Source organism: Protopterus annectens, chromosome 3.part1 (genome assembly GCF_019279795.1).
Source record: "Protopterus annectens isolate FY-2018-M chromosome 3.part1, PAN1.0, whole genome shotgun sequence".
In the NCBI taxonomy this organism is placed as follows: Eukaryota; Metazoa; Chordata; order Ceratodontiformes; family Protopteridae; genus Protopterus; species Protopterus annectens.
In genome coordinates this window covers 233990751-234002822 of record NC_056732.1, presented here as the reverse complement: position 1 = coordinate 234002822, position 12072 = coordinate 233990751, and the positions used below count along the sequence as shown (strand labels likewise).

Below are 12072 nucleotides of genomic sequence, written 5' to 3'. Positions count from 1 at the left end.
CAATGTACTATGTATAGTTATTAGCAAAGTGCAATTACTTCAAAATGTTATTGAGCTTTGGGCAAGAGACGTCCAGTTTATTCACATCATATAGTTATTTGATATGTTTCTTACACTGATTAGAGGTGATTTATTGCAAAACTTAATTACAAGAGTATTACAGTGCCTGAGAGTTTTATTTCATTTGCATCGTAAAGGTGTTTGAAATGTTTCTTAAAATTATGGTAAATAACTTTAGCATTTGAAAATGATATTACAAGTGTTAAAATGCCCAAGAAGTTTATTTCGCAAAGTCCAATTATTCAAAGCATAACATTTTGAAGTAATTGCACTTTGCGAATAACTACACATAGCACACTGAAATGTTCCCAAAATGGCAGTACCTTGCTAGGCAACTCTTTACAGTGCAAGAAACACACTCTGTAATGGCGGCACTTTGCAAATAGACACACCCAACACAAGAAACTTTTCAAAATGGCTATACGTTGACTTATACAAACACATCACAATAGACGTTTACTGACTTTAACTTATGTAACTTGTATACAAACTAACAACTGCGACCATGCATGTGCACACTCTGGCTGCTCTTACAAAGTGGCACTACAGATTGCATGTGTCTGGAATTTACATGTGTACGTACAGCCTTGCCATGCTTCTTAAAGATACAGCACACATCACTTAAACTCTGACCTATACATTTGCTTTTATTTGTAGCTGCATAAAATTATACATTGTCAATATATGGTAGTTACACCACAGTGAACCACAGTGAATTGATACTTGAAATACAACTAATTTATTTCTAAATTACGCAGCTGCATAGCTTTAGAAGAGCCATTAATATAATTGTTTTTCCTAATGATGGGTGTAGCTTTTACTGTTGCTGTTAATGTGTTGTAAGGCACTGTGGAGTTTTCTTAATACACTGAATTCTAATACTGCCATTACAAGACACAGGCAAAAGTGTATACATAATCTAGAAAGTCACTGGCTTTAATTGTTTCTTTATTAAAACATAAATATTGCTTCAAAAAAGCACTGCAGGGTTCTTCTTATGAGAGAGTACTGGCCCCTGAGAGAACATTGTCCAGAAAGACTATTATAAATATACTGTTTTCCCACAGCTGTAGTATTTATACTAGTGAGACAAGTTTAAATACAGTTTGATTTATGAAAATTTACAGAAGCTTTTATTTTTCATTGCAACATTGTATTACAAATGATGTGTCAAACAACTGTAGCCAAAGCCATGAAAGATTATGAATACAAATTTCACAGCTGTGGATTTTAAATCTACAGAAGGATTTATCTGTATTGCCCGAAGCATTTAATTCTACCTATTACAAGCATGTGCATATTTTTGGAGATTTGAATAATATTCTTATATTTGGGATACGTTAGTTTTAAATAGCTGATCTTATTTTTTTTTATATTTGTGTGTGTGTGTGTGTGTGTGTGTGTGTGTGTGTGTGTGTGTGTGTGTGTGTGTGTGTGTGTGTGTGTGTGTGTGTGTGTATGTGTGTTTTGTTTTGCTTTTTTTTTTTTCCAACTGGCCAGCAGCATGCAAACACTGTAAAAACAACAATTATGTGTTTATATGGGTCTGTAAATGGCACTTACATGAATGAAAATATATTTTAATATAATTTTTATTTATAATATGTGGAAAACATATGATATATTCAGGGTTTACTATCATAATGCAGAATGTAAGTTTCCATATTGCCAACCTTCAATTCTGCGAGTCTCCTGTTCACTGAATGCCAATGGACATTCTTGGGCAATGTTATGTATTGAGATTGCAGGACAGTGCAGATCTGGAGATTTACCCTTTTCTGCACTATAGTGTGATCTCAGAGTTGGAATATATAAGTGGCAGGATGTGTCTGCAAAAACATTACTGTCTGTGCTGTGCAGTACGGATCTGGTACGTACGTACTGTTGCAAAGAGGGCAATGGACTTCAGAAGTCGAATTCGACTTCTTGTCAGTTAGGTTATTGATATTCCAATCTAATTAATATTCTACACATCAAACATGTAAACTGCATTTTTTAAATGGTTTACATTCTGATGTTCAATGTTTTGATAGTAACCCTATGTTTAGATATTTACACTAAACTGAATTAAATCAGAACAGAATTAAATAGAAAATAGGTAAAAGGGATGGGAACTATGTTGCTCACATAGCATACTGTATTGCTAAAAATCTTTTAAATACTAAGTTAGAAATGCTGTAAGTAATACAATGACATGACTTAAACATATATGGAGAGGTTGTTGACAGAGTATGAATGTAGTCAAATCTTTTCTACTTGAGGTTAAAAAGAGAGAAAAGCAGCCACACTATGTTCCTCCAATCCTATCTGTGTACAACTGATAGCCTGAGGACTTATTGAACCAACCCAGTTCTGACTTCCAAAGTGCCAGCCAAATTTCTAAATCATATGTAAGGGCATCTTAAATGAATATATTTACAGATTCACAATCTCATTTCTTAAGCCTATAAACTACTGGTCTTCAAGAAGAGAGAATATGAAGGAAATTAATATGTGATTTTTAACTGACTGTAAGGGGAATTGGATGTCATTATATAATATATAATTCACAGTTTTTTTTTGGGGGGGGGGGTTGCTGGGTTTTTTTTTGCTAATATTTATTATTATTCAGTGTCATGAGTTGGTAGTCGATCCCCCTAGTGGTGTGTTCCAGACAACAGTCAAAAATGCAGGTCACTTGTTTTCTTATAAACCAAGCAGAGGTCACCACTAAATAGTCTTCAAGAAACAGAATATAATGACATTTCTGAAGCCTTACTAGTTTGACTTTACTGACCCCATGACTTCTATAAAATGGAATGCTGTAATTTTAATCCCTTTTGGTGGCTTGTTTGAAAGCTATAAGATGCAGCACTATATTCAACAGCTGCTCATATCAGACAAGTCTAAAATGGTACAGCAGCCTCCCTGGAATGACTAAAATTAAAATTAAGATTACTACTACACATACATAAATGCATGGAACTAGCCATACCCAGCAGAACCAAGATGCTCTTCTCCAAAAAAGGAAGCCAATTTGGTAGTCCCTTGCCATTAATAAACTCTACAACAAAAGGAAGAAACTATTGCAGAAAAAGGTGAAGTCCCAAGATTGGAAAATCTCCCTTATTAGCGTCAACAAAAAGTTAAGATCCCTCATCAACACGTCTAAAGCCAACTATGAAGGCAGAATTGTGGCAGACACTAAAAACAACCACAAAGCCTTTTCTAGTTATATCAAGAATCTCCATGGCAATACCCAGGCTTGCTCTGAGTTACTGCACAATGGTACCTCCTATTTTGAGCCAACAGATATGTCCAACATACTGGCTGACAGATTCAGTGCTAACTTTATCCCTCTCTTCCCCCCCAAAGGACCAATCACAATACTGGAGTAATGCCAGGCACCCAGCATTACTGCAGCACAGATTAAAGCTGCATTGTCCAAGGCCAAGAATACAGCTTCCATGGGAACCGACAATATCCCTGGAGATGAGCTACAAAGTGAGCTGACACCACATCTGTGTGCCCTGTTCAATCACAGCCTCAACTCAGGCTTTGTCCCTACCAAATGGGGCACTGCTACAGTTATCCCTGTCCATAAAAGGGGAGTGACTACAGACCCTGAAATTTATCGCCCCATTAGCCTTATGAGTCTGATATGTAAGGCTATGGAGCGCATCATCATGGATCTAATTAATAAGGATATAGGGAATCTCCAGACTCTAGGTCCAATGCAATTTGGTTTTGTGAAAGGTAGATCATGCCTGCTTAACTGATTGACTTTTATGAGTCAGTCAGCAGAGCTGTGGATGAGAGCAAGACAGTTCATACAGCCTACCTCAATCTGGCCAAGACCATTGATACCATTCCCCACTCCGTAAACTCACCAAACTAGGCATCAACCCGCATATCACTAGGTGGGTTGCAAATTGGCTCACAGATAGAACCCACAGTGCGAAAGTAGCAGACTCCAAGTCAGACTGCTGAACAGTCATGAGTGGAGTCCCACAGGGATCGGTCCTGGGTCCTCTCCTGTATGGCATCTACTTCTCAGAAGCCCAGGCCAACACGAAGGGACTCTGGCTGACCAAGTTTGCAGATGACTGCAAGCTGGGAGCCATTATTAACCCAAGTGATGTAGACATACTACAGAAAGGCGTCAGTAAGACCAGTGACTGGTGTTGAAACCATGACCTTAAGCTTAATACCAAAAATGCTTCATCATTCCCTTTGGAAAAACTCAGTTCCCATTAATTACCACATTGATGCAAGCCCACTGAACACTGAAGGAGTTATTAGAGATCTGGGGACACAGGTTGACAGCAACGTCTCCTTCGACCACCACATTGCCACTGTGGTCAGAAAGTCCTTCTATGTGGCACATCTCATTACCAAGGGTTTTGCGTCCAGGAAGAAAGAGGTCATCATCTCTCTCTACTCTTCACTCATTAGGCCAGTTATCACGTATAATGCCACATTTGGCATGTACCTCACTAGACACATGCAACAGCTGGAAAGGCCACAAAAGTACCTCATGAAGAGGATCCTAGGCCTTAAACACATGTCCTACACTGACAGACTCAAAATACTCCAGTTATTCTCTGTCTCATATCGTCTACTAAGAGGCGATCTCTGCTTGACTTACAAAGCCATATCTGACCCAGCTCTGTTAAAAATGCTACATCAAAAGAAATCCCAATCCCTCTGCATGGCACGCTCCAGAGAACTCAACCTCATTACCACAATCAACAGTACATGCTGGAGGGACAGGTTCATAACCCTGTGATTGCCCATCCTCTGGAATAGATTTCCCATACATGTCAAGCAGAGCACCTCACTGGCCCTCTTCAAGAAAAATCTTGATGAGTGGATGGGAAATAGAAAGTTCACCCTGGAGATCACTCCAGTGGCTCTACTTGATAGAGGCACTGGGAACTAACGTCAGGTGGCACTATGCCAGGGCACATCTATGGGCTAGGCTTGTAAAGGCTCCAGGGCCATTAGCCTAGTACACACCTATGAACCTATGAACCTATGTAATAATTACTTATTTTTGTGGACCACCTTGGAGGGTTTCAGCATCTTTTAATGAAGTCATTATTTTATATTTGTATTCATCAATATACTTGGTTTCCACACCCTCATTTCTGCATTTTTTTATCTGACAATAAAGACAAAAAGCTGATAACCTGGATTCAGAACTTTGAAATCTGACAGTTACAAACAAAGGTTTACTATACTAGGGACGGGCACTTGTTTTTTTTTTTTTTTTTGGGGGTTTTTTGTCTGCTCAACTGACCCAGTGTCCAGTCACCTATGCCCAAAAGGCCCATTCATTCTTCCTAATAGACTCTAACTGGACCCACAGAGAAAACTCACCAAGCACCCTCCGATCATGGATAACACTGAGCCATGAGGCATTGTTGAGGGACATACAACCCATCTGCTCCTGTTAGAGTGCACCCTCTTCCCAAACATTGAAGAGATTGGGGCCATCCTCTTCCTTAGGGCAAGGACCAAATTTCATTTGTTGGCCAGGTCAAGCTCGCTATTCTAATGTCTTGTGGGAGGTGAGAATGAGGCAGTAGAAAATAATTCAGTCAGTAAGACTTGTGGACCTCCTCTACATCCCCCAGAGCTCATATCCCCACTGGCAGCTGTACTGCCTGACCTTGGGAAATGCATGCATACCTCCACACACTGGTCACTGGCACTCAAAAGTATGTACTCACTATTTCTAATTTCCACCAGTGTAGCATTTAGTGCTCCCACTAGGTGCCACCCAAGTGTCAGACCAGAGTTGACCACTCCTTTCAGCACCATATTGCTAATCGAGCACAGGTCATTTAGATTACCGTCAGGGTTTCATCCCTCTATGTGGAATGGCATAGAGACACTTAAATTTAACAATTATTAATAATTTTCTACCTAGTTTTCAGAAACGTCAACTTAATTTTCAATCTTACGTGCTAAAATCCTTGTATACTTACAGAAAGAGATTCAGGAATGTCATAAATCTTAAGATGTTTACCTCATAGACATGAGGTACAGGGTTTAAGTCTCACCTTTAGTCAGTTTTCTGTTCTTGGCTAGCCATGCAGTAGACAGCTTACCTAGTAAATACCCATGAAAGGTGATTTCAGTCACTATGCAAAATCATTTTTCAGGAACAATTTACACAGCAACAGTGATGCAGTTTAAGATATAGTTCCCTTAAGTGACTAATAATTTTGTAGCTTACAAAACATAAACAGTACTTTGATAAATGTGACTATACCTTCCAAGGAATTGGTTGAAGAAAACTTATTCAAGTTAAGCAGCCCCTTAAAGCAGAGCTGGGAGGTACTGGTTCAGCTATGAATTAGATGCATTCTGCCGTTGATGGATTACTATAAAACAAACTTTGTTATACTAAGCTTTTCATTACATTAGTATTTATCCTCCCTTTCTGTCTTATGCAATTTAAGTGTTCTTCCAGCGTATCTCAAACAATGCATTTATAAGAACAGCACTGTAATTGTCATGTGTTTTAAATTTGCTACATTTCTGCTTCCCCTTCAGCAAATTGCTCATCATGTAGTTATGCCAACTATTCAATTACTACATGGCTACTGGTAACTACACCACCCTGAAGATATCTATGTCTGAAGGTTAGGGTCCTTCCAAATTTCATCAGGAGTCATTGTCTAGACATCTCCCTTTACACATTTCAGAAACTTAAATCTTCTCCAGCAATTATTTCAAGAACCTTTCTACTGCACAAAACATTGAATTTAATGTACAAACTTTTTCATACACACTGGCCACAGTTATGTTTTACTTTTGATATAATAATTCCTTGAAAGTCTATCAATAATGTCCTTTTGAACATATAACATAAGCTCTTCCATCATACTTCTGAGAGGGAGTTAGTTTAAGAATCCCCTAGTTCAACAAGAATCTTAAAGCAATGTTAAGTCAAAGAGAGATGCTACATGAAGCTAAGAAACATGGAGATTACCTGTAAATGTGTAGTTTTCCTATGTAGCAGCAGAGACTTAAAACATGGTATATCACCCTTGCTGCATTTTGGTTGTTTGTAACATTGTGCTATCCAACAATGACTGAGGCCTTCTTACAGAATGGTTATTTAAAGAACCTACGCATGTCTTTCTATAAGCAGAGCATAATAATTTTTATTTCACATCTAAAAAAAACATGGTATTTGTTGAATGGCTAAATAATTGACACACTGATGTCCCTCTCACAACACTAAGTAAGGAAAAAGTCACAGTCAGTTGCCCATCTGGTTGCCCAGATCTACCACATTATGCACACACTCAGATCATAACCACAAGTGCTAGTATGACTCAGTCATAGTCCATATGGATGTAAAGGACATGAGATGTACCTCCCTAGACATTAAGAAGACAGACATCATGGAGCCCTTGGAATATGTGTGCCAGGCTGGTATGTACCTAGTACTGAGCAGCATTCTACCTTCTCCAAGGATGATGACTCAATATGAACAGAAGATGGCTGACTTTAACAATTGGCTTAGTTTTTGGTGACATTCTAAGGGGGTACAATATTTGTCAGCATGGAAGGAGATGATCAACAGACAACACTTCTTTGCCAGGGATGGTCTGCACCTCTCCCCTATAGGCTTTCGAATATTAGCTAAAACATTGTCCTCCCCCATAGTGCCTTTTTTAGGCAGTGCCAAACTGAAAATACTTCTGACACAGTAAATCAAAAGCAAGAGAATCTGAAGGTGTTACTGCTCAGTGCTCGGAGTCTGAACAAGAAACTCCACTCCCTACAAGCTCTCCCTTCCCCAGAGAATGCTGATGTCTGTGCAGTCACTTTGACATGGCTTAAAGTTGCAGGAGCACCACAGCAGTGCAAGGTTAAAATGACTTCCACACATTTAGAACACCTGCTGCACAGTCAGGGACTAAGTGTTGATATGTCTGGATTTACATAAAAAATAAATATACTATACCTCAAGGCTGGTCAAACAGGGCAATGCACTTGAGCTTCTCCACATTCAAATCACCAGAGACAAAATACAATACCACTTCCTTGCAAACTGCAGGTCCCCTCTATTACCCAAGAAACCCATAACACATATTTAAGCTTACTGAAAACACACACCATGCAATCCAATGACATATTCCTGGGCAACATTAATTATCCCACTATAAAGTCAGAATAATATATGACACCAAACATGCAAGCACAAAGATCCCTTGAATTTGTAAAGTTTGTCAATACACCAATCAGGGGTGCAAACATACTGGATCTGGCCCTTAACTAATATGGGAGAGTGTCGCACACCCCGAAGTATAATGTCCTCTGGTAAGGTCAGGCCACAAAATAGTCATCTTTGAAGAAAAAACAAAATCTGGGACCCCAACTACTCTAAGGCTAACTTCCTACTATTGCATGATAACATGGCAAAATTTCAAGCCCCCAAAACTCTGGAAACACTGTTGCCTGTGCAGAATTATTCAAAGAAACCCTATACAGGCATGTTAATGTCTGCATAGAGGCAGCTGTACCCCCCCCCCCCAGGAAAAAATACAGATCTAACTCAAATTACAATACTGATAGGATGTATAACAGCAGGAGGAAAATCATGGCAAAAATTAGGAGGTGTAGCACCCAGCAAGATAAAAGAGCTCTCATCAAATTCAACAAACAACTCAGAGGACAAATAAAGTCTACAAAGCAAAATTTGAGGTAAGTTTCGCTCCCCAGTCCAAGGACAACCACAAGGCATTCTCTAGCTATTTCCACAACCCAAAGGCAATACGCAAACCTACTGGCAGACAACTTCAGCTCTAACTTTACCCTTCCCTCCCAGCCTGCCCTCAGGAAATACTATCAAATATAACTTCCCCTGGTATCACTAGGTAACAAGTCCTCAAAGCTCAAGATAAGGCCAAAAACACTCCATCAATGGGCTCCTACAATATCCCATGATGCCTTCTAAATAGCATAAAATGTCAGTAGAGTAGCCTGGGCTCAAAGTGTTGGGGGGAGCATGATCAGTATTGCATTTGCAGTCAAACCTGAGTGTTGTGACACTGTCTGTGGTGTAAACTGTAGCAGCTGCTTGCTATGCTGTAGCAAACAGTTTGTTACAGTTTAAAAAAAAATCTCTTTTTTAAACTAAAACATGAGCACTGTTGCATTCCATGCAGACATGGTATAAAGTGTAGCAGTTGTTTGCTGCATTTGTAGCAAGCAGTTTGCTATAGTTTAAAAGAATAATTTTTTTAACTCACATGAGTATGCTTCTTGCAGGAAGAGTATAAACTGCAGCAACTGTTTGCTACATTTGCTACAGTTTAAAAGAATAAATTATTTTTTTAATAAAATGTGCAGAAGGAGAGTTGGGGCAGGGCACAGAAATGGGGGGGGTGGAATGTTGTGCATATGAACACCTGGTTGGTGTATCCATAGAAATAATAGTTTTGTTTTTTTTTGGGGGGGGGGGGGTTGTATGGATCTAACTGTAATAAGCCAATTATTACAATGTTTGCTTTATAATGGAAGAGTTGAGGGGTGTGAATCTAACTGTAATGAGCCAATTGTTACACTTTACTTGAAGACTTGAGGGGACAGGGTGCATGTTTGTGCTACTGACACAGGGCATTGGTTTAGCCACCTATGCTTCTTTGATACAGGACCTATCAGGCCCTTTGGAATCACTAATTAACAGTAGCCTCCAAGGGTAAAATGGTTCACACTACCTACCGATTTGACACAATTTCGCATTTTTGACAAACTCATGATGTTAGGTACAAACCCTTATGTCACCCATTGGATAGCCAAATGACTTACAGACAGGGTCCAGGAAGTTAAAATTAGAGAGTACATCTCTACAAAATGGCCATTCACCAGCAGACTCTCTCAGTTGTGGGTCCACTAGTTTTTTGGCATCTACTTCTCTGAAGTCAAGGCCAACATCAAGTGCTTCTGGCTGAGCAAATTTGCAGATGATTGCAAATTAGGAGCAGTCATAGAATCCTAATTATAATATCTGTAAAGAATAATAGGGCTGCAGCTGTGCTGTGGCTTAGTCAGAAGCCATGTAGGGTTTTGGTTAAAAGATTGTTTTGCAATAGATATTGCATTACCTGCTGATGGATACCTCTTTCGAGAATATTGGATATGGGTGACAAAATGGATATAGGACAGAAATTGTATGGTTCAAAAGAGTTGCCTCCTTTGTGAATGGGGTGATGTGAGATTGTTTCAATATGGTAGCTACTTCTGATTTGGATAAAGACCTACTTATAAGGATTCTGATTGGAGAGATGATTGAGTTGGCAGCCAGTTTGAGGTAGAGTTCTGGAAGATTGATGAGTGAAAGACATTATAACCATGCACTACCTGAGTGCTTTCTGTGGCTTTGAACCATGTTTCAGTAAGTGCACAGATGTCAGCACTCTCCAGGGGGAGGAGAACTTCCAGGGAGTGCAGTTTCTTGTTGAGGCTCCTAGCACTGAGCACCAACACATTAGCTTCTTCTGAGTAGTTTTTGTTATGTTGGAAGGTTTGTCTGTTTGTCAATACCTAAAAATGACACTATAGGAGTGGATAATATTTTGGTCAATATCTGAAAGTCTACATGTGACAGGTAAAGATCATCCCAGACAATGAAGCATGGCCTGTCATCTGTGTCCACCCAGGCTGACAAGTATTGGACCCCTTTGGAATGACTCCAGTAGCTATACAAATTGTTAAAATCAATAATTTTATGCTGGTATTGTTGCATCATCCCTGGAGATGGTAGAGTGCTTCTCAGCACTAGGTTCATGCCTGTCTGTGACACATATTCTGAGAGCTCAAGCATGTCTCTCTCCATATAGTCTAAGGAGGTACATCTCAGGTCATTCTTGCCCACATGGACTTTGACTCGGTCATACATGAACTGGCAAATCCTGGCTCCTGGCAGGCAACTAACTGTAACCTTCCTCTTATCCTGCCTTGTGAGAAGGGCATCAGTGTGTCTAACAATGGAATCTTCTATGACCAGATTATTTGGTTGTGGAGCATTTTGCCTTATTTCCCTCTTCCTTCTGCATGCCTGTCTCTCCATTTCTCTGTCTTCTCTGTATGGTAACCTTTCCTGCAACTATTCACACTCTCCTTTTCTAATGTCTTCACACTACACGATACTCTGCTATCCCTGTAGCATAAGCCATTTCAGTCATTATGGCTGCATCTTATCCATAAAGCTCTGCTAACCATAATTACATTTTTCCATCTGTGTTTTGACATTAACTGCTTCCTGAACTAAATGATGCAACATATTCTTGCACCTGTAAATATGTATATATATTTGTTTTTTTTAGCATATATTTGTATCTGTAAATATGTTTTGTTTATTTGTTATGTGATGCTATTCACCCAGGCTGTGCCTGCAAATAATCCAGAGATAAGTGCACTGCCCTGGTAAAGGAATATAAAGAAAGAAAGAAATGTCACGGTGCTAGACAGTTCCAGAGAAGTGTATCAATACCCAAAATCATAGAATATTACCTGTCAACACAAACCCCTTTATGAAAAACGTACAGCTGGAGCAGAAACTAGCAGAAACCAAAGCAGAATCAGACTTGGGGTGGTCACATAAGGTTAACCAGTCACTGTTAAAAAGATGCAGTGAGATTTGATAGGACATTGAAGTGCACAGAAGAAGGCATGACCAGCAGACCCAGCATAAAATGGGCAGCTGTTATTCTGTGGAAAATAATTTGTTATTGTTACGTGAATATTATTTTGTACATGTCTGGACTCATTTTGTGACCATGCAAACAAGATGAAACCAAAATAGAAAGCAACGAAATGTGCATAGTCTGCAAAAGAAAAGAACTTAGATACTCTTATTTGGAGCAGAAAGGCAGAAAGTGTAATAACAGAACCTGTGATATTCAGTAAAAAAATCAATAGTGTGTTTGCAAACATGTGCAAGCCCAAGAGTGTAATTTCAAGAGAAGAATAAGTTGGGGTGGCTGTCAAAAAAGATTTCAGAAGTAA

General features: G+C 39.2%; 1 protein-coding gene across 1 annotated transcript in view; it reads left to right on the top strand.

The window, feature by feature from the left end:
• LOC122798074 (collagen alpha-6(VI) chain-like) overlaps positions 1–12072 on the top strand; it is a 1097601-nt gene that overhangs the window by 716227 nt on the left and 369302 nt on the right. The window lies entirely within an intron of this gene.